Source organism: Haliotis cracherodii, unplaced genomic scaffold, assembly GCF_022045235.1.
Source record: "Haliotis cracherodii isolate W230 unplaced genomic scaffold, xgHalCrac1.p SCAF_4, whole genome shotgun sequence".
NCBI lineage: Eukaryota > Metazoa > Mollusca > Gastropoda > Lepetellida > Haliotidae > Haliotis > Haliotis cracherodii.
The window spans coordinates 36,795,162-36,819,652 of record NW_027266297.1 but is presented as its reverse complement, the minus strand read 5'-3'; the positions used below and the strand labels follow the sequence as shown (position 1 = coordinate 36,819,652).

The 24,491-nt window shown below is 37.0% G+C and overlaps 1 pseudogene; it reads left to right on the top strand.

Annotated features, from left to right (window-relative positions):
* The first annotated feature begins 420 nt into the window (after positions 1 to 420).
* LOC139478964 (glutathione peroxidase-like) lies at positions 421 to 24,491 on the top strand (annotated as a pseudogene).

Genomic DNA, 24,491 nt, shown 5'->3' with positions numbered 1-24,491 from the left:
CACAGAACTCAGGTCACACTTAAACAGAGAATACCTAGTGACCTTGCTCCCTGCAGAAATATGCTGTCTGATTTTGTATTTGGTTCAAATTCAGCCTGTAAACCATGGAAAAGCGGCACCAGACGTTTATGCATGCAAACTGAAGCTTGAGAGTGTAGTACAGTTAGGCTCAGAACTTTTCAGCCACCCCTCGTATTTCTTTGTAGTGAATATATATACGATATTGATTTGTCATCATATTCTACGAATTAAAAAGAATATAGATAACGGCTCTATTTTGCAATCTGTGTAATACAAGTATTGATACTGAAAGTTTACACTATTGTGCTGCTAATATACAGTAGTAAATGTAAATTGATATACGAAACTACTAGGTGTCGCTTCAGCTAAACTCCAAACAGCGCATGCGTCACTCCCACGACCGGCGTCATCCCTGTAAGGAGCACGTCAGCTATTCCAATATTTGTTTACATGCTTCAAGGTCCATTGTCGATAAGGAGCTGAAATGGTAATGTATACCACAATTATACTTTACAAACTTCTTAGTAACTATTCTATTCTAAATGAAGTAGAATCACATTATACGTGTATGTTTTTTTTCTTTCGATTCTGCAGGTTTATGAATGAGATACCTTCGTTTTCACTATCAGTCTGATTTTGATACTGAGCGCTAGCCTTGAGTTCATTGCCTGTAGCGACGTTCGATGTAGAATCAACATGAAAACAATCGCTGTACATGCAGTAACCTAGAAGTTGTTATCAATAAAGATGTATGGTTTCTAATTTACTCCCCAACTTCTATGAAAATGCCAATCAAACAGTTACTGTAAGAGACTGTTATATAAGCCTAAGAGTTCACAGTGCTGACCCAGATCAAACATGGCCAAAGAGTGCGTGCAAGCATCATGTTCAAACAGGTGTTTGACCAGAATAGATTGACTTTGATAAATGACCGGTCACAAAGTTTAATGTCAGATAAGAAGTATAGGTGATATGAAATTATTGTCATTAGTGACATAAGGCTCGGAGTGTGAGGGAATTGAGTTTAATTACGTGTGTGATGGTGGTCAGAAAAAAGTTATTTATTAGATTCTATATACTTCAGTGTAAAAGACTGAGTTTTCAGAAGTTGAGAAAAGTGATATTTTCTTGCAGTGAACATAACATTTGATATTTCTCTGCAGTGAACATAACACGTTGACGGAACTATTATCATACATGAGTTACCTCCCCTCAAATTGTCTCCCTTTACCGTAAGTGTCTAGTCCATACACAAACTGTTGACCGCCTTTTGAATTTTATGATAGTTACACATTGACTCGGCAAAATAATGACAGCTTTACGTGACTTGTGAAAATATCTCGTTCAATTGAAACAGTTACACAAAAGAGGGGTAGGGGGTCAGCAAAATATGAGGCTGTCCTTACTCCCTATCCACCCACCATTAATAAATGACCAGTCCCTATAAAGACTTAGATCTACGTCATTTTGTAATTTACAACTTCACTGCAGCCCATCCTTAACTGACCCTGTCACTCATGATTATTATCAATTATGAGTCAGCACACACAATGTGCTAGTTTGTTTCTAAACACATAAATGTATGGTGGGTGTTTATTTAATCAGGTTCAGGCCGGTCCTTAAATGTGGTAACTGACTGTCACTGACAATAGGCCATATTGTATGTCAGTCAGAGGATAGTCTCTATTCTTCTAAATATAGATGATGCATCAGCATGATCAGTGCTCTTGCATGCTTGTGCATTCTGTTTGAGCTAAGATTTGGAATTTGATTTTCCTGTGGATATAAACCCACTTTGACTGATTATAAAACATATTTGTGTTATCTGGGTACAATAATTATAGTTATTAAAGTTGATGGTTATTCAATTTTTCTGTGGCCAGAGACCATGTCTCATTACCAGACATGTTTGAAGCATATTGCACTGTGAAAATTGTGATCAACAAGAATTTGATGTCTCTCAGTGCAGTGTTGTGTCCCCTTATAACAGTCCTTTAGTGGGTTTGAATCCCGGATTCTCTGATGGTGCTCAGGTGTTTGTTGGCACCATACTGTCCTCATTACTGTGTGCTGTGATTGGTATGTACTTCAGGTTGGGTGATCAACCAAGCCAGGAGCCAAGCAATAGCCTGTTAAGATTATTCTAGGATTGATAATTAATTATCTCGGATTAATTATCAGTAATTAATTATACTATAACGTTTCATTTAGTTCATGTGTGAAATATCAATAATGAATAGGACACCTTCAAAGCCATCATTTGTGAATCAGATACTTTACAAATACAATGATTGGTTCAGTGCTGATTCTCCATGGTATGTAAGGTCGCTATATGGCTGAAATAATGCTGATGTAACGTTAAATGTTAACTCATTCACACTCCATGGTTTTACCTTTACACCTTGTGTGTGTGTGTGAGAGAGAGAGAGGCTGTTGTTAGTATTCTTTATCATTAAAACGAGTGCAGCCTTATCTAAGTGTTGCAGTATGACATGGGGGTATTTGTGTGAGACAATGAGACAAACCCATTACTGAATACCAATTTTTTAATTTGTTTGTTGTTTAACGCAACACTCAGCAATATTCCAGCTAAATGATGTCAGCCTATCAATAATAAACCAGACCAGACAATTCTATGATTGATATCAACACAAGATAAATGGATCCAGTGTTTGGGATTGCTTCACACAGGTGACCTGCACTAGATTTGTGGAGCCCCTGTGAACAGTATCCAGGTGTGAAACAGATGTTGTCTGGCATAAAATGTATGTAATGACCTGTCTGTGAGACATGTATGACGTAACAGATGCCCTCAGTGAGACCCAAAACAAACCTTGGACAATGATTCAGAACAGCTGTTGATTTTGAGCAACTCAAACTAAATAATGTGTGAGTCCTACATGTATCTCCGACTGGAACATTAGGGGTGACACAGATACGATACAGGATATGTTTTTTCTGTATCGATACAAGACAATACACTTGCTAAAATACATTGCTTATGATTCGTATAATGACACCCCCAGCAATTTTGTCAGTCACATATTGCAAATTGACTTGAGATTAGTCTTCCAAGTTCCAAACTAAAAGAAGCCGCTATGAACATGTGTCTACAGCTAGCTATTCCTTTTGAACTTGCTCTGAAATATTTAGAGTCAAGAAGTTGCCATGTGATATGACAGAAATATGTGTGTCACAATACATATGATACAGTGATCATATCACCCCATTGGAACATGTGTGACCATAATGTCACTAGGGTCTGATCCCCATGAGGTACCATATTCCACCTTTCTCCATGAGGTACCATATTCCTCCATTCTCCATGGGGTTCCATATTCCTCCATTCTCCATGGGGTTCATATCCCTCCATTCCCGACAGGCTTCCATATTCATCCATTCCCCCAGGGGTTCCATGTTCCTACTTTCCCCACAGGGTACCATATTCCTCAATTCTCCACGGGGTTCCATATTCCTCCATTCTCCATAGGGATCCATATTCCTCCATTCTCCATAGGGTTCCAAATTCCTCCATTCTTCACAGGGTTCCATATTCCTCCATTCTCCATAGGGCTCCATATTCCTCCATTCTCCATATGCTTCCTTATTCCTCCATTCTCCCTGGGGTTCCATATTCCTCCATTCTCCGTGAGGTACCATATTCCTCCATTCCTACAAGGGTTCAATATACCTCCATTCTCCACAGGGTTCCAAATTCTTCCATTCTTCATAGGGTTCCATATTCCTCCATTCTCCACGGGGTTCCAAATTCCTCCATTCTTCATAGGGTTCCATATTCCTCCATTCCTACAAGGGTTCCATATACCTCCATTCTCCATGGGGTTTCAAATTCCTCCATTCTTCATATGGATCCATATTCCTCCATTCTCCATAGGGATCCAAATTCCTCCATTCTTCACAGGGTTCCATATTCCTCCATTCTCCATAGGGCTCAATATTCCTCCATTCTCCATAGGGTTCCTTATTCCTCCATTCTCCCTGGGGTTCCATATTCCTCCATTCTCCGTGAGGTACCATATTCCTCCATTTCCTACAAGGGTTCCATATACCTCCATTCACCACAGGGTTCCAAATTCTTCCATTCTTCATAGGGTTCCATATTCCTCCATTCTTCATAGGATTCCATATTCCTCCATTTCTACAAGGGTTCCATATACCTCCATTCTCCATGGGGTTTCAAATTCCTCCATTCTTCATATGGATCCATATTCCTCCATTCTCCATAGGGATCCAAATTCCTCCATTCTCCATAGGGTTCCATATTCCTCCATTCTCCATAGGGATCCATATTCCTCCATTCTCCACGGGGTTCCAAATTCCTCCATTCTCCATGAGGTACCATATACCTCCATTCTCCCTGGGGTTCCTTATTCCTCAATTCTCCCTGGGGTCCTTATTCCTCCATTCTCCCTGGGGTTCCATATTCCTCCATTCTCCGTGAGGTGCCATATTCCTCCATTCTCCGTGAGATACCATATTCCTCCATTCCTGCAAGGGTTCCATATTCCTGCATTCTCCACAGGGTTCCAAATTCCTCCATTCTTCATAGGGATCCATATTCCTCCATTCTCCACGGGGTTCCAAATTCCTCCATTCTCCATAGGGTTCCATATTCCTCCATTCTCCGTGAGCTACCATATTCCTCCATTCTCCCTGAGGTTCCATATTCCTCTATTCCTACAAGGGTTCCATATTCTTCCATTCTCGATAGGGTTCCCCACAGGGTACCATATTCCTCCATTCTCCACGGGGTTCCATATTCTTCCATTCTCCATAGGGTTCCCCACGGGGGTACCATATTTCTCCATTCTCCCTGGGGTTCCATATTCCTCCTTTCCCCACAGGGTACCATATTCCTCTACAGGGATTATCCTGGAATTTTTTACCTTGAGAGAAAATCTCTCCTGGTCCAAAAGCATTGTGATTTTTTGGCGTGTGATGAGATTTTGCTAATTTTCATAGATATTTCGTCTTCACACAGTGGAAACTGTATTTGATTTTCGGTACTGCATAATGTCGCAATTAATATTCCACTGCGCATATTTAAAAATATTAGCATTAGTATTAAGAAAACATTTCTTCACTATTTATTTTTCTGTTGATTGTCTACTTTAGGAGATATTCGACTGATATTTATGTATTTCTTTTCATTGTCAAGGACAATTATAGACCGTTTAGGAGGCATGTTTACCCCCGTCAGCTGTTCATTTCATTGGCATGCAGGAGACAACAATCTGCAGTTATCAAATTTCGACAATGTGTGTTTATATCGTAACTTAATGTATTCAAAATGATGAAATGAAATAGCGACAGTTTGTTGGCAAGAAATACATTTCTTACATTCCAGTTCTTTTGTCAATTTTGCTGTCTTATTTCTGTCTGTGGTGTGTATTGTATCAGAGCCCGGGTCTCTGGCCATATCATATCAAATTAAATCTGATCAATATGGACATTTCAGTTAATTAGAAGTGACAGTTCAGTATACAACGACTATTGCTCCAGGTTCACCCTTTTGTGTAATTAGCAACAATTATGTTATTTATTTCCCGCAGAAGGCTGAGTGTTTGCCATGTGCAGCAGCCAGTAATGTCACTGGAAGTTGAAAAGACTGTTGACATTCACGATGTTTATGAATTACATTTGAAATATTAAGTCACAGTTTTCAAGTTTTATTGACAACGAGGGTATGTTCATGAAAACTATTATCTAAAGGTTTGACGAATCTCATCTAAAATACGATCGTTTGTGATCTGAAATTTGTAGTTTATTATGGAGAAAGAGTTGTAGGTATATTCATTTAGTTTTTGTTTTGTTGTCATTCCAAAATCGAAATTTGGTTGTGTTTTAAAACTTTACCTGTAATTGCCTTTTTGTCTCTTGATTTCTGCACGGACGCACATACATGTACGTCTTTGATTTCTGCAAGGATTTAAGTTTTTAAAAAATACTTTCAATGACTTGGTGTTGTAGATCTTGAAATAGGATTTTCGTGGGCTACCAAAGTGTATTTATTGTAAAAAAACAAACACTCGTTTTGATAATCATGGATAAAAAAATGTTGCGAGCTCTACCATTGTCAGCTGATGCAAAGTTCCATGCAGTGATATAGGAATCGGTTTTGCACAGTAAGAGATAGCATGCAGTGTTGCGAGTATGCAAATCTGTTTCGATTGACAACTTTTGACGATTGAATAAACTACTGTGTAAGTTTTTTTGTTGACATTTCTAGGTACGGTAGATGATTTTATTCAAGCAATACAACATTTTCGATTTTTGTAGGTGAAAATGAGAGTGTCAGTGTAGATAAAACTATTGAAAGTTGTACCCGATTTTCAATCGCGCTGATTGAATGTTGATGCGATATCCATGACAACTATGCAAGAATATCGCAGAATCATGACCTAAGTCAGCCCCTGCTCCATTCCCCTCGGGATGCCATGTTCCATCATTATCCATGGGGCACCTGGAGTACCAGCAGCACTAGTAGAAAGAGGCTGAGTGTTCCTCAACAAACAGAGGAGTGATGTAATGAAAAAACACTGATAGGAAACCTGTCCTCCAACCTAGCATGAGGTGTCATTGCTTGTCATATGCTAACAGCTTTGTTTTAAGTACTATCTGTCTCTTGCAGCTAGCTTCTATAAACAGAGGGGTGGGAGGGTTGATATGAGATGTTTATGTATGGCAGTGGCATAGCATGTCATTTTGTGTTATCACTGAATGTTGACAGGCAGCAGAGGACCCCAACGCCTGGAAGAAGGCCACCTCCATCTATGAGTTTACTGCCAAGGACATTGATGGCAATGATGTTTCCCTGGACAAATACAGGTATATGACACAATCCAGGTAACAGGTATATGACACAATCCAGGTAACAAGTAAATGACACAATCCAGGTAACATGTATATGACACAATCCAGGTAACAGGTATATGACACAATCCAGGTAACATGTATATGACACAATCCAGGTAACAGGTATATGACACAATCCAGGTAACAGGTATATGACACAATCCAGGTAACCGGTATATGACACAATCCAGGTAACAGGTAGATGACACAATCCAGGTAACAGGTATATGACACAATCCAGGTAACAGGTATATGACACAATCCAGGTAACAGGTTGATGACACAATCCAGGTAACCGGTATATGACACAATCCAGGTAACAGGTATATGACACAATCCAGGTAACAGGTACATGACACAATCCAGGTAACATGTATATGACACAATCCAACTAACATGTATACGACACAATCCAGGTAACATGTATTTGACACAATCCAGGTAACAGGTCATGTCATGTAGTGGTGTAACGATACATAGAGGATATTATATAAGAATTCATGTTATACTATATTTGTCTGGTAAAACTTGGTTTGTCTGAGTGTCTGGTAAAACTTGGTTTGTCTGAGTGTCCGGTTAAACTGGAATTTAGGCACGAGTGTTATACATAGTTTGACATAAACACGAATATAATGTTCAGTTTATTACCGAAGAAGATGTCTACATACAAAGACAAATTTTAGTGTTTACCTATAAGGACAGCAAGTCACAACAGCAGCGGATTTGTCAAATGACGTTAACAGTCTTCAGCTTTGACATCGTTTCTAGTGTGACGTCATTCCGACATCATGTCACAATATGATTCGTCATACATGTCATACTCTGTTGTCACGTGATGTAATATAGGGCACATAAGATTTTTATGAACCCTGATATATTAGCCCTCGTAAGTAACAAAGTGATTTAGTGTTGTGTCATGACATGACGCCCACGATTGAATATATCGATTTGCGATCCCTGTATCGCGATATACGTATGATACATGTCAGTACAAGTTATTTTGGTATGAATAATAACGGAAACTGTTCAACAACCAGCTCATGCAGATTCTCTGGTATTTCATGGTTGGACATAAATAGCATAACATTCACAGCGCCCTTTACCAATATGTGTCTGCCCTAGAATATCCCATATTTGATTTTTGAAATTTAATAACAAATGATTCAGGGTTGTCAACCACCTGCTAAATGAATATCAACTTGAGAAAAAAAAAGTACTGTATCAGAGTACGAATCATATTGCACAGACAGTATCAGGATACATATTGTATTGCGACCCCACCATATCGTTATACCTCTAATGTCATGTATATGATTAAAAAGATGAACATGCTGTTTGAACATAAAACATATTTCTTTGTATCTAACAGAAAAAGATGAAAAATACGATCTTGTGCTAATCATGAAAGAACATGATGTTTTGAGGTAGTAGTATTGTTTTACGCTGCATTAAGCACTATTCCAGCAATATCATGATGGGGGACACCAGAAATGGGCTTCACACATTGCACCCATGATGTATTGATAATTAAGAAATAGTTATGTTATATTCATAGAGTCGTTCATGTTTTAGTTCAAGTCACAGTATTTCATTTTTCCTCAATTTACAGTTTTTATGTGCTCAGGATGCAAAATTTCAAGTCCCTGTCCCACACAGCTTCAAGTTAAGTGTGCACATGGTGTGATTAATGTGCTTTTGGTCAAGTGGACTTACATATCTTGTTTCCCGTTTTCTGTGTGAGCGTATGGGTGTTAGGAATGTCACATCAACTACAGAAAGTGAAACACATGAGCTGTTGCTATGGTTGCATTGCAACCTGCCACATGTTTGAAACAGATGGTCATTATTAAATGTTTGTGTGCAGGAATAAATGTCTAAACACTCCATCATGCTGAATTGTGACAATATATGTTACATGTATATGCAGAGCATGGTTTAACTTCTGTTTCACATTATTACATGAAAATAGGATCTGTTGGTTGTGGGTATGTTCCAAGATTAGCCCCAATTACGATTGCTGTTCTTCAGAAATATATGATACTTATGGGGTTTATGCAAGTGAGAGATATGAACCACAATACTCATGATATGCCTTTGAAAGAAGAATACTGGTTGCTGTGAACTGACATAGTCCTTATGTGTTTGTATCCAATACATTTTGTATTTATTTATGGCCTGAGATCCTTGTTCAAATAGATTTCTTCTTCTTCTTCTCTTCCACTTTTCTTTTTCCTCTCTCTTTTTCTCAATCTTCTCTTCTCCATCTACTCTTCTCCCCTTCTTCTCTTCTCCCCTTCTTCTTCATCTTCTCTTCTCCATCTTTTCTTCTACTTCTTCTCCATCTTCTCTGCTACTTCTCCATTTTCTCTTCTTCTTCTTCTCCATCTTCTCTTCTCCATCTTCTCTTTTTCCCTTCTTTTCAATCTACTTTTCTCAATCATCTCTTCTACCTCTTCTCTTCTTCCCCATCTTCTCTTCTACTTCTTCTTCCCTTCTTCTCCATCATCTCTTCTAATTCTTCTCTTCTTCTCCATCTTCTCTTCTACTTCTTCTCCATCATCTCTTCTACTTCTTCTCTTCTACTTCTTCTCCATCTTCTCTGTGACTTCTTCTCATCATCTCTTCTACTTCTTCTCATCATCTCTTCTACTTCTTCTCTTCCCTTCTTCTCAATCATCTCTTCTACTTCTTCTCTTCTTCCCTTCTTCTCCATCATCTCTTCTACATCTTCTCTTCTTCCCTTTTTCTCCATCATCTCTTCTACTTCTCTTCTCCCCTTCTTCTCCATCATCTCTTCTACTTCTTCTCTTCTTCTCCATCTTCTCTTTTCATCTACTATTCTTCCCTTCTTCACACCTTCTCTTCTCCATCTACTCTTTTTCCCATCGTCTCCCCTCTTCTTCCCCTTTTCTTCCTCTTAACTTCTACTTCTCTTTTTCCTCATCATCTCCTCTTCAACTTCTCCCCACTTGTCTTTTTCCTCTCTTCCTTCCTTAATCTTCTCTTCCTCATCTTCTTTTCTTTTCCTTCTCTTCTTCATCTTCCCCTTTGCTACCCCTTCTTCTTCTTTTCTTCCCCCTCTTCTTCCCCTTTTTCCCGTCTTCCTCTTCTCTTCTTCTTCCTTTTTTATTCTTTTCTCGTCATCTACCTCTTCTCTCCTTCTCATACTGCCTCCAGTGCTCTAGGCTAAAACTACTATCAATATCATTTATATTGTATACAATTGTCTCTAAGTGGCACCCACTTGCAGGTCAATACATTTAATACACGTCTTATATGTTATTCTAAAGCCCCTGGTATGATATCATATTGGAATACATCGCAAAATGTAAACACACATCTACGTGGAAATTGCCAGGATGTTCTTCACTCAAAAAATAGCAGTTGCTGCCCGTGATAATTCTGGGGTAGAATAGGTCTTCAGCAACCCATACTTGCTGTAAAAGGTGACTATGCTTGTTGTAAAAGGCGACTAACGGGATTGGGTGGTCATGCTCGCTGACTTGGTTGATTCAGGTTATCATAGCCCGAAACCATTGATCGATGCTCATGAGGTCAATCATTGGATTGTCTGGTCCAGACTCGATTATTTTACAGATCGCGGTCATATAGCTGGAATATTGTGAGTGCCACGTTAAACAACAAACAAAACAAACAAACAATAGCAGTTGCAGCAACTAGTGTAAACCTGAACAACTTTGATTGTTGCAATGTGATTTTATTGGCGATTTATTTATATTACTAGACGAGAATCACATTTAGTCAGTAAATTGCTATGAAGCATTCGGGTAGCCATGGTGATGATGGTTACAAGGAGGAACATACGTTATCTTGACTAATTGAGGAATCAAAATCACGGTGAAAATTATTACTATATCAGCAGATTAGCACTAATTCAGATAATTAACATGATTAATGTTAGCATTTTTATATTCCAAATGACTTCAAGAGCAGGACTTTTAATTTATCTGTTAATGATAGTTGCCGTGTCTAACTTACCTCTAATGGAAGGTTTGAATTGAGAAATATTCCAAATGACAGCACTTGGATATATGGAATTAGATTTTAATTACATGTGATTTAAGCACAGGGTATTGTATGAGCATATTGCGAGCAATTATGAACAATTTCTTGTCATGGTTGTGATATAAATATCTTAAGAATGTATTTTGTGTTTTATCCTCATGGTGACAAATGTTTGCCTGTTTTCCAGGGGCAACCTCGTCATCATAGTGAATGTGGCGTGTAAATGAGGATTCACCCAGAAGCACTACACTCAGCTACAAAAATTGTACGCCGATTATGCTGAGTCGCAGGGCTTGAGAATCCTTGGTTTCCCGTGCAACCAGTTCGGGGGGCAGGTCAGTATGAGGGAGTGTGAGTCATTCATCACGGAATGATACTTGAAACATTCTGAATAGGGAGAAACAGCAACATTTTTATCCCCCTGGCATATAATGTTAATCTTTAAAAAAGTTCATTATGACTTTATGATGCTCATGTCGCCTGTATGATGAAACAGCAACAAAGGTACTGCCTTCACAATGTGGGGTGGAAACAGTTGTACGGGAAACTGTATTTGTTAATGTGATTTATGACCATGCGTTAACATACAAGTGTTATGTGAATGGAAAACAAGCAATTCACTCTTGAGTGTGTTTTTTTAATTAATCTCTTAAAAATATATTTTTTAAAAATTGTGTACATTAATTGTTTGTGGTTTAAACGTGAAAATTTACCAGTTGTTAGCAATTAATTGCTGTAATTGTTGTCATGTTTACCCAAAACAATGATTTCCTGTGTACAACTTACACATGAGTGTGTTCAGCATGTTAAGACTGCTTCCAAGGGGTGTCGATGGTGCCAATGCTAAGGATGGATACACTGGGTCTTAATGTAGGACATGCACTAACTAAACCTTTGACAAATGTCAAGGAAAATTTGATATTTTCTAAGTCAGGTTTTAGACCTTTATCAACTCATGTTGATATATTTGACATAAAAGAACCGCGGATGAGATTCTCTGGTTTCGGAATGAGAATGAGAAACCTTTGAGCTAGACATACTTGATATAGACAAACCCAACTCTTTTACATGTCATTTATCATATTTTTGACAAATTGTGAAGATCTGGGTTCAAATTGGTCTTCAGCAACCCATGATTGTTGCGAATAACGGGATTGGGTGGTCAGGCTTGCTGACTTGGTTTATGCATGACATCGTCTCCCAATTGCATAGATCAATGCTCATGTCAATCACTTGATTGTCTTGTCCAGATTCAATTATTTACAGACAGCTGTCATATAGCTAGAATATTGCTGAATGCAGCATTAAACAAAAAAACAAGATATTCATAACACATAGAAATACTTTCACCATGTTGACAAAGGGAAATCTGTCTGAAGGAGAGTTGCAATGTTGTCATGTTGTAGGAGCCATGGCCGAATGATCAAATCCAAAGGTTTGTGAAGAAGGAGTTTCAAGTTGGGTTTGACATGTTCAGCAAGATTGAAGTCAATGGAAACAATGCACATCCACTATTTAAGTTCCTTAAGGAGAAACAAAAAGGCCTATTTGGAAAGTAAGTACTGCCATTGTGAATGTCTTAAGCCCTGTTTGTATGAGTGATAAGATTCATATAACTATACAGTAGATAGAGGACTGCACATTTGTGTTGATTGAAATAGTACCATTTGTGATGCATTTGTGTTGATTGAAGTACTGCAATTTCAAGCACATTTATGTTGATTGAAGTACTGAAATTTGTAGCACATGTGTGTTGATTGAAGTAGTGCAATTTGTGGCACATTTGTGTTGATTGAAGGACTGCAATTTGTAGCACATTTGTGTTAATTGAAGAACTGCAATTTGTAGCACATGTGTGTTGATAGAAGTACTGCCATTTGTGACACATTTGTGTTGATTAAAGTACTGCAATTTGTAGCACATTTGTGTTGATTGAAGTACTGTAATTTCACACACATTTATGTTGATTGAAGTACTGCAATTTGTAGCACATTTGTGTTGATTGAAGTACTGTAATTTCACGCACATTTATGTTGATTGAAGTACTGCAATTTGTAGCACATTTGTGTTGATTGAAGTACTGTAATTTCACGCACATCTATGTTGATTGAAGTACTGCAATTTGTAGCACATGTGTGTTGATAGAAGTACTGCCATTTGTGACACATTTATGTTGATTGAAGTACTGCAATTTGTAGCACGTGTGTTGATTGAAGTACTGTAATTTCACGCACATTTATGTTGATTGAAGTACTTCAATTTGTAGCACCTGTGTTGATTGAAGTAGTGCAATTTGTAGCACATTTGTGTTGATAGAAGTACTGCCATTGGTGACACATTTGTGTTGAATGAAGTAAAGCAATTTGTAGCACATTTGTGTTGATTGAAGTACTGCAATTTGTAGCACTTTTGTGTTGATAGAAGTACTGCCATTTGTGACACATTTGTGTTGAATGAAGTAAAGCAATTTGTAGCACATTTGTGTTGATTTAAGTAAAGCAATTTGTAGCACTTTTGTGTTGATAGAAGTACTGCAATTTGTAGCACATTTGTGTTGATTGAAGTACTGCAATTTGTAGCACTTTTGTGTTGATAGAAGTACTGCAATTTGTAGCACATTTGTGTTGATTAAAGTACTGCAATTTGTAGCACATTTGTGTTTATGGTGTTTATGAGAGTTAGTGACCATTATGACAAATATTCAAGTTCATCTTTTTATGATGCAAATCTGAGTCCCATCGGTCCCAGTGATGGTTGCATTCATGTTCTCATGTTCAAGTGTGTCCGTCAGTATTGGTGGAAGTTTCAGTCAGACTGTTGTCACTTCTATTTGTACAGGTTCAAAGCATGACTTGAAAATGCTTACTCCCATATATTTCTTTTCAGTTTTATCAAGTGGAACTTTACTAAATTCATCATTGATCGTGAAGGAAAACCTGTTAAGAGATTTGCCCCCAACACAGAACCATTGGTGGGTGATTTAGGCAATGGCAGTACATGTATTCATAAGAAATATTGACTGTTACATATTTTTATAAATGATATAAAAGCTCTTGAACTTTCAGCATTTCACTTTTGATTGCTGATAGCTTTAACGATAATAATTTTAGATGACTGCAAGATCCCTGCTTGACTGGCCCTAAGTGTAATGTTTAAAGTACCCTGTGAAGATCTGGGTAAGGTGTCCAGAAACTCATACTTGTCGTAAGAGGCATCTAATGGGATCAAGGGGCCAGGCTCGCTGACTGGATTCAGGTTATCATATCCTGAAACAATTGATCGATGCTCATGAGGTCAATCACTGGATTGTCTTGTCCAGACTCTTATTAACAGATTGCCATCATATAGCTTGAATATTGCTGAGTATGACATTACACAACAAACAAACACAAAACAAAATGCAATGTGTTTAGGCATATGCATGTTTACATATATATGATTTTGTTCATGCATCGCCATGTAACATAAGAAAATGATAAGAATGGTTTGCCCAGTATTGATGGTATTATCATAGTCATCATGGCGAGAAAATACATGATGCACACAAAAAGCAAACAGTAGGCATGAATAGGTCATGAACTCATTTTGACAGGACGCAATAATCTGAACAACTAAATGTGTGTTTTCTCCTGAGAAGGTCCGGGGTAGAATTGGTCTTCAGAAACCCATGCTTGCTGTAAGAGGCGACTAACAGGATCGGGCGGTCAGGCTTGCTGACTTGGTTGATGCTTGTCATTGTATCCCAATTGTGTGGATCGATGCTCATGATGTCAGCCACTGGATTGTCTGGTCCAGACTCGATTATTTATAGCTGCAATATTGCTGAGTGGGGTATTAAGCTCTCAATGCTACTGTCGAACCAGTTCGACAGAGTTTGTCACTACCAGTGTTGCTACTGTCGAACCAGTTCGACAGGCGAATAGCATAAGGACACCCACAAACAAAACTCGCCATATCTATTTACCAAGAAGGCTTTGCGTTACATTTAAATTACGTATGGCATGCATAAATGCTCAGCTTGCTCAATATCAAAGCTTTCAGTAGTGTATTTACCTCAAAAAGAAAATATCGCGAGTTTAAAAAGTTTCAGCCAAACTTCGCGGCACACAACTACCACAAACGGCCATTGTGACTTTTGGCACTTCACGCTGATCGGCATGCAGTCCGATATTTTCTTTATAATGTTATGATTTTTCACAATCGATCATAATTTATTGTTTGCCGACGAAAGGAACACACTCAAGTTCCTTAATTTCTAAAAATTAGCAATTTTCGAAGTAATTAATTATAAACAAAAACAATCTGAATCGTAACATCATCGATTGGATGAAACTTGTGCGATCATGGCAACGGCGGTAAACAAACAACTCCACATGCATAATGATCCCGTAAGACTATTATAATAATTTTGTTACATCTAACTTCATTTTCTAGAATTATTGACACGAATGTATAAATCTGTGTAAAAAAATATCATTTTTATAGAGTTTTCAAATGATTTCGTTTGATAAACTTTCGGACACATCAACAAGCCGACAAACGTCGGTGATACGTTTGGGCGTGGCCTAACTCGCGATTTGTGTAGTTGAATAAAATCAACAAACACTGCAAATAATGACAAATATTGGATGATACGCAAAATCTGAACTGTTATACATTCTAGGTAAATCATGCAATAGCAATATAATGCAGTTTACGGAAAATAATCGAAATACTTGCAATTTTACCTGTCGTTTCTGAAACCGGAAGCACGTACCGCATGACACATCGAAGCAAAATATGCAAAAGTTGGTAAGCGATCATAAAACAAATTCCGAAATAGATTCAAATTCAAAAGAAAATACATAGTTTACTTTTTTTCGACATTTGTTTACTATTTATTGATCTGGATAGCAGTCTTCACTCCTATTTGTTTCATATTTATACGTGATTGCCGCCGATGCGTAACATCAAATTTGTATGTCTAAATCCGAAACCGTAAAGGATTCCGCGCTCGATGATTTTAAAATTATTTTCTGAAAACGACGACAGCGGAGAGCGATTTAACATATTAATATGCCATAATAATAACAACAGAAGATTGTTATTGGTCTGTCATTGCAAGAAGGATAATTTAGAATATTAAGGATTGTTTTTAGAACGTTTGCTCCCCCTCCGCAATCTTCAGAACGGATGGAAGTAGGTATTCACGTCGACTGGATAAATGTAGGGCCTATGTGATTTTGTACCCAAAACAAAATTGTACCCAAAGCACTTGATGATTTTGTACCCAAAAACTAAACTAAATCTTTTTGATCATATTTATTTTTTCATGTTTATTGCAAACAATGAGCTGAACATTATGGTAAAACATTTCATCAATAATATGACTAACCTAAATGTACGTGGTCCTTGAGTGTAGTCAGTCCACATTGGCACAACTCAAATTGACTGATTGTGATAGGAAAGTAATAAATTCTTGTCACTAGAGAAGAGGCCAGTAAATTGGTAAACCGTAAGGTAATTGTAGATCTAGCGTTTTGACAGAAAAGTGATAATAAATTAACTTTTTTCATATAAAAAGCAATGTGTAAGTTTGAAACTACAAAACTGTAATAAAAAAATATTCTGGGCACAAAAGCACATACCTGTTTGGGTACAAGCTCTCAAGACATTTTACGTACAAAAAAGCACATTTCAAATGGATTTCATAGAACAATGGGATAAAAAAAAAGATATGTAATCAGTGGAATTCCATTTCACATTTTAAACAAGTATTTGTTTACGTAACCAAGCTCAAGTAGACGGCTCATGTTTTGTCCTAAAAGTAGAAAAAAAATATGGACACCTCAGAAATGAGAGCTTTTAAAGTAATAATTCAGTCTAACTTGTCAGATGGTTTGATATTGGTCCATCAAAGAAAAATCCTTAGGAAATTTAATAATTAATTTATGACACAAAAAATTTGAAGCACTAATCCTAAGATTATTCAAGAAAGGACTAATGTGGGTTTTTTGTTATTGCAAATGCTTTTGTTTTTGGCATTTCTTGTTTCATGATGGCAAGGGCACTTTTATACACACCAACTGAGGAACTAGTGACACACCAGCTGATTAAGTTTGATACTGTGATTGCATATACAAGGGAAAAACTGGTTTGCAGCAGTACATATATGCGAAAATTAACCACATAAGGTGAAATAAAGTCAGGGGGTGTGGCTGACAGGACAAAATACATCTGACAAAGGTAATCATGTATACAGCGACATTTCTTTTCATTCCACCCAGAAGGCTGAGAGACACAAAGAACATAAGGACCTATACTGACTGTATATTCAGAAACCCATCAAAATGATTAAGGATGTCAGATCCAAAGCTGGTGATGATCTGCATTAATTTAGAATTTTTGTACATTATATTGACTGAAGACGAAAACCTGTTGATCACATTTCACAATGGTTCATGTTCCTTCAGGGGACATGCATGAGTGTCACTGTCAAGCACACGAGAGCATACTGCAACAAACCTGGAAAGTCCTGCCACACTAATTACACATTATTTCATTGGTGAGAACCCTGAAAAAATACATAAGGTAGGATATTTCCATGTACATTTCTCCAACCGAACAGAACTGCAAGAATTGTCAATGTATGTATATGTGCCCTATTCCTTTTTCAAAAGATAACATTCTCTTATAAATATATGGCTAACTCACCAGCTAGGTGCCACCCTGGTTCTTGTGATTAAACAAACAAAAATATCATGTTCTGTTACAAGAAATTAATGTATCGTATTCATATTACAATTATATTTAAGAATTATTTTTTTGGAAACAAACAAATTCATACACAAGATTAATGTCCATATGAGTTGTGTATGTATAGGTTCATATAAGGATCTTATCTATTTCTATATTATTTTATGAAATACTAAACTTAAATAATGACATCAAATAGTTACTTATTCACATAATTTATGTTCAGGTGAAAGAAGACAATTGTTGAATAAAATATGTAATTAAAGTCTGATCAGTTACACTGTGCTGATGCATTGACCTGTTGACCAATATTTAGTATCCATACACATAATCATTGTGGAAAAAAATAGATTCTAAATATAACTTAATATTTTAGAAGCTGTGAACAGATGTATATAATTAAACATTAACAAATCTATCATCAATACGCAATCATGGCGGTCTCTATATTGATGGAATAAATTTTAAGATGATCCATGAATTGTTGTAAAATCATGCTAGATCTAGAATCGATAAATGTATTAAATTATAAAAGGAAAAAATATTTAAATATCCCACATTTAATTAGAAACTAACACTGAAAATATGTATATCGTATTTTTTAATATATATATTTACATCACCCACCTGCGTATATCCTACCATATTCGGCATCGCATGAATGCTATTTTGAAACACGTTTTGTGACGCCTATTATCGCGCACCTGTTGTGGGGTGTGATCGTTGCCGATCGACGAATTATATGGACTTATTGCTTCAAACACATAATTATTATAGTGAAAACAAAGTCATCAACATGTACATCGCAGATACATGAATCATATCACTTTATATTCCACGTAACATGGAATGGTGATCCTTATGTATCAACAAAAGTTCAAATAAAAGATACCGAGAAACTTGCATGTGGCGTGTTTCCGGGTCACGGGAGCATGCAAGGTCCAACGGATTAAAAAATACGTCAATTATATCGTGAAAATCACTTTGTAATTTCATGTTAGTGGCGATTACTGATAGTATGTAGTGATTTGTGTTTATTCTTTATAATACAGGCGAAATATTTCAAAATTGACTGTAATTGTTTTGTTTCGAAAGATTATCAGCAGACTACCCCTGTCTGTGACATCACATCCGGTGACCTTTGCGCAAACTGAAATATTGCTGTCAGAATTTACGATCTTTATTTTCATTTTTCTCTCGTCATATTAAACGGAAAATGACAAATGATAGAATCTTCGATTGAGAAGATCGTCAACTTTCGCCAAGTTATAAACATGAAGACAGTGTAAACTTTGTTGATATTAAAATAGCAAAAAGTTACGACGAGGTCGGGCGAAGCGCGCCATGTTTGATGTTCGAACGTCTGCTAGCATCATGACACGGTATTTGTATTTTCGTATATCGTAAATATTCAACCAAAACACTTGAAATAAGGATTGGTGAATATTCATGAGTCATTTATTGTTTCCTGCAAATTTGATAACGTGACATGTTAGATTAACTCGAATGTTCGTATTTCTGCAACTGACATGGTGACCTCGAAAATTTAGTTTTTTTTCTGTTTAACGTTTTGATAATAAATTTACAGAAATGGTTCATAATTTACCACCGCGCTGTTACTTACCAATAAAAAACATCGAATTTATACTCAGTTAAAATTAAGATATCGGTGATCTGATTATTGAAATCATTTAGCACAAATTTAACGATTTAGAAAGGTTCTTAACATGAAACGTAAACCACCTTCAATATCGTAATTCAGGCAAGATTACGAAAATTTACAAATTTTGTGTTCGTTTTGGTCTTAACCTTGGTATGATTGAAAACATCAGGATTTTTTTACATAGTAATGTGTATTTTTCTGTCAGGAATAAATGTGCAAAATATTTCTTCAATTGGCCCTTGTATAATGAAGCACCAGCTGTTTGAAATCACCCACCCTCTTTACATCGCCTTATGCTAAAATTAATCCAGCAGGCAGGGCCAAGAAGTCTAAAAACAATTCAGCAGGCTAACAACAAACAAACAAACAAACAAACAAATAAATAGTGTGTGATTTCAAGGTTATGGAATTTACAGAGGCAAAGCGATGATGTGAACACTGAGTGAGATCATCGACCATTGCTTGAAGGCTGCCTGATAAAATAATTGTCACCATGTGTTTGGCATCATGATGACTGCTATACATGCTATAAATGGGAAATGGACCGCCCCCGTGGTCTAGTGGTGGAGCGTCCACCCAGAGAGTGGAAGGTCCAGGGTTCGATCCCCGGCCTTGTCATACCAAAAAGATGGTACTTGTTGTTACCCTGTCTTGCGCTCAGCTTTAAGGGGCTAAAACAAGGACTGGTCGGCTTGGAATCAGTATACTGTGTCTGAGTGGGGTATTCATGTTAACTGTGGCATGGTATCTCAGTGAGCTAGCACTATAAATCGGCATCTGTCCAGACTGGTACAAGCAGCCACACACACAGATACATGTGCATGCATGTCGCTATATAAGTGCAATAATCTTGGACGCGACCTTAAACCCCATATCACCGCACCTCACCATAAATGACAATTTTTTAGGAACGGAATGGACATGGTGTCACAGGATCAGGCAGCTGCACCACTAGCATCACAACTTGTCCAGTGACAAGTCAAGGTTCATTCCAGATTTAAATATGACAGGAGTCGTGTTTAGAGACATGCCAATAAGCTCTATCAGCAGATTACCAAGTTTATCTGGGTAGTGACTTTTCTAGCTGAAAGTCCTGACCTCACTCAAAGGTTACAGGTCTTTGGGGTGGATGGGGTAATGGGGTCTGTCCCCAAATTTGAAAATAACAGGGATTACAATGGCCTGTAAACCCCAACAATGTATCACTGGAATACTTGTCAACATCCTTGTCAAGTGGACACCCCTCTCCACTGAAGGTTGCAATTCATAGACCAACCAGTCTGATTTGTGAAAACACTGTGCAAATGTGTGATTGGCAGGTGCTCCTGGTAGGGTAGGACATGCTTACCCTTTTTGTGAACACCTGGTGTCATCACTGATTTTCAGTGATCCTTTTATATAATTTTCACCAGTTTTGCCTTTTATTCCCAATGGAACCTGTTTCATCCGATAATCAAGACTGGTTATTCTCTGGCATTGATGTTTAATATTTAGCATGTTTAGATGTCGTTCCGTCTGCTCCTTCAAACCAAACTGTTTTCATTTGTTTGAATGTTTTGATGTTGTATATTTTCAGTCCATGTTGAAAGATCTTGAACCCTTCTTCAACAAGTAACCTCCCTTGATTGTCTCCTTCCACGACTGCCATGTAAAGCTTCAGCAAACATGGGGTCTTCAAGTCATCGTCCAGATCTTGTGTCGGTCTAGACCCAGCTTCAGTGTCAGTCAGAATTTATGAAGGTTGATCCCTAAACTTTGAAGGGGATTGACTGGAGACGGTTTGCTGGCGTACAAACCACTCTGATTGGACACTGGGCAGTGCTGGACCTAGCTGGACATAACGATGGATAGTGACTAGTTGTATGTGTAATAGTATCCAATATGTACCTACAAGTCTATTTATATGTCAGATGTGTATATTACCGTTTTATGAGTGTGCATGAGGTTATTTTAAAGAAAGGTTGTAAGACAAGTTTCAGGAACTATTGGCAGTTGAGAGTTTGGTTGATTCTGTTCAATATTCAGTGCCTGGTCGTATGGGTGCTGTATTTGTTAATTTGCATTGACCTTGTTAAAACAGTTCTGTTTTTTCCTGCTAATTCTAACCTACCCATTTCTTTGTCAAGATTGGAAACCTGAAGTTCTGGTCGTTACATACCTGTATAATTTGAAGACTTTTCGAAAATCATTGGTTAAAGTATGATTCAAAAATATATTTTTTTATTTAGACATTATTTTTAAGCTTGAAAGCTATGTGAAACACAAAATATATTTTGCAACTCATTAACAAAACATTAGGTATGGTAGATCTTCTCGAGATTAATTTTAATCATTTACTTAGATATAATCAATGGACAATGATCCAGTTCTTTGTGAGAGTACATGTTTGAGATACTCAAGTTCTTTATTACCGGTAAACAACATTTGTGTTTGTATCCTTACTTAAAAAAATGCAATAATTCTGAAGGTTTTGTTTGAATGTTTAGTTTACATTTATGTTTGTTTATTATGGATATGCTGTGTTGTGTTCCAAGTTATGCTATACAGATTTTCGGTATGCTTATGCAAATGTTGTTTTTGAAGTTTTTCAAGGCTTTTTAACCCCCTCTAATTCTTTTTAGTGTTGTATGTTTTGTGTTCTTAACTCTTATACAGTCCCATTGCTGCACTGTCTCAACCTAACCTTCTCCACCTTACTGCAAGGCCAACATCTTACACTCGTCCCATTCTGTCCAAAGAGCATCAGTAGTTGGTGCTGGTATTCAAATGGCCTGCACTATAACATGAGCAATTGAATTAAAATGCAGTTGTTTCCCTTTATCCTGTCTTTTTATGAATATAATTATGATTTAATAATATCTATATTAAATTCATGCAAGTTTTAATATTCACTGTGATGATGTTTTGTGCTCATTATCTGGATGCCTGTTCATGTACTGTGAATTGATTATCTATAGGTCGTGAATCAGGATTTCCATGGACATCTGCATGCACCAAATATGGGCAACACACATATTTCACTGGTGCCATGCTTAGTTTGCCAAAAAATGATGCTGAAGACAGAGTTTCCTACATAGGCCCAAAGCCCATTCTTGGTGTTCCTTGATATCATATTCCTGGAATATTTCTTAACACCCTATTCGCTCAACTAACGGGATTGGGTGGTCAGGCTCGCTGACTTGGTTGATGCATGTCATTGTGGATTGATTCTCATGATGTCAGTCACTGGATTGTCTGGTCCAGACTCGATTATTTACAGACTGCTGTCATATAGCTGGAAGATGCTGAGTGCAGCGTTAAACAACAACAAACAAACATTTAGTTATAAGATGATTTTATTAACTCCAGTTATCATGATTATGTAGAATATGGTTTATTTCCATGTTAAATGGGGGCATCAAGCACTTGCTTTGGTATACCAGGTATATCTGATGTACAAAGAACGGTAACCTCTCCACCCATCTTGATTTTCCTGAAACCTCACTTGTCAACCCACTCTGTTTCGGTTTACTTCCTGACTGGGGTATATTGGACACTCCCTCTTTCAAAATATTGGATCCCCCTCTTGTTAACTGTTGTAAATTACATTCCATTCCATGAGAAATGTACTTCATAGAAACAGTTGAAGATTTTCAAAGGTCATCATAGTGAAGATCTGCAGTGTTCATCAGCAACTAAGATAATTGATTTCATTCCAGCAGTCCATATCAATTACCATACATTACCTGCTATGCAAATCACTGAGTGGAGTACTTGCACAAGATATTTCCTTTGAATACATGTAGAGCTGTGTTGTTGGTTGCGTCCAAGGTGGTTGTTGAACTGTGAAGTTGTTTTTGATGTTTTTAAAGATGAATGATTGCACATGTATTATGGAAAAGTAAAAGAATTGAACTGGAAAATGGCATTTTCAGACATATCTATATTTTTTCAGATAGGCTACATCAAATTAATTTCTGTTCATACACCTCTCTCAAATTAAGAAATCAATGTTTTAATTAAATTAAAGAATTAATGTGTTGCTATGGAATTTTTTGGTTGCTTTGTGGATATTTATCATGTTGTTGATATTTCATCTTAGGAAATATCAGTGATTAGCTATTCGATTATATAAAGATGTGTTCCTCTGATGGAGCTTGGTCTCATTGTAACTTTGTCAGCCATTTTAAGGTTATTATGTAAGTAAATGATTTCAGTGATTGTTCGGAAAAAAACACATTAAGAAAGCAGGGGCAGTTCCACTGAACAAGTAATCAATTTGTAGTGTCATCAACAGGAGGTTTCATTTAGATTTTGTTTTTTTCAATGTACCTATGAAACAGAAACGCTCACTCTATTTGCTCTGTCCATCTATTTGCTTCTATTTGGTGATGTTCCTATTTGCCCTGTCCAAGATGGTGAAGGGCAACCTCTGTGTCAATTTAATATCAGACAATCATTTTACTTATTGTCGCACAGCCTGTTGATTGATTGTTAATCATTAACACAATCCTGTTTTTGATCCTGATTCATCACGTTTCCACATGGAAAAGGTTTTCTGGCATTTTATCTGTTACCGCATGTTGTCAAACTTTATAATGCGTCCTTTGATCCCAGATTTCATAAATCTAGGATCATATTAACAAATTTAGATATCAGAAAAAACGGATGAAGGAAAGTTAAGATATCTTATGATTTGTCATTTTCATACAAATTTGTTTAATGTTATTACCGGTAATATCATTTCACTCAAAACATAAGGGTAAAGGATAACTCTATTGAAATAGTTTATGATTATTATATTGTTGTATTGATTTGAACGACAGACTTATATAATATAGAGTATATAGGTCTGTGTTTGAACTACCAAACCATTGTTTCCAACATGTTGTTTTGGGGAAAACGCTTTTCTTGTATGCAAGCCACATCAGGAGGCCAAGATCAGATGTTCCATGTTTCCTGTTTGAACCAACAGAGGCTAGGAAACCTTTTGTGTCTCATGATGTGAGTCACGTCATTAATCAGATTGTTGGAAATCTATACAGAAATAACAATGATCTCTTATCTAAACAGTGGACGTAATGTTTGGTGCACTCTGTGTATTGTCTCAACAATAATCAGTTTAATTTTTTGACTGTCTTGTTTTTCATTTCTGCCAATTTTATTCAATCAGCTGAAATAAATTGTTAAT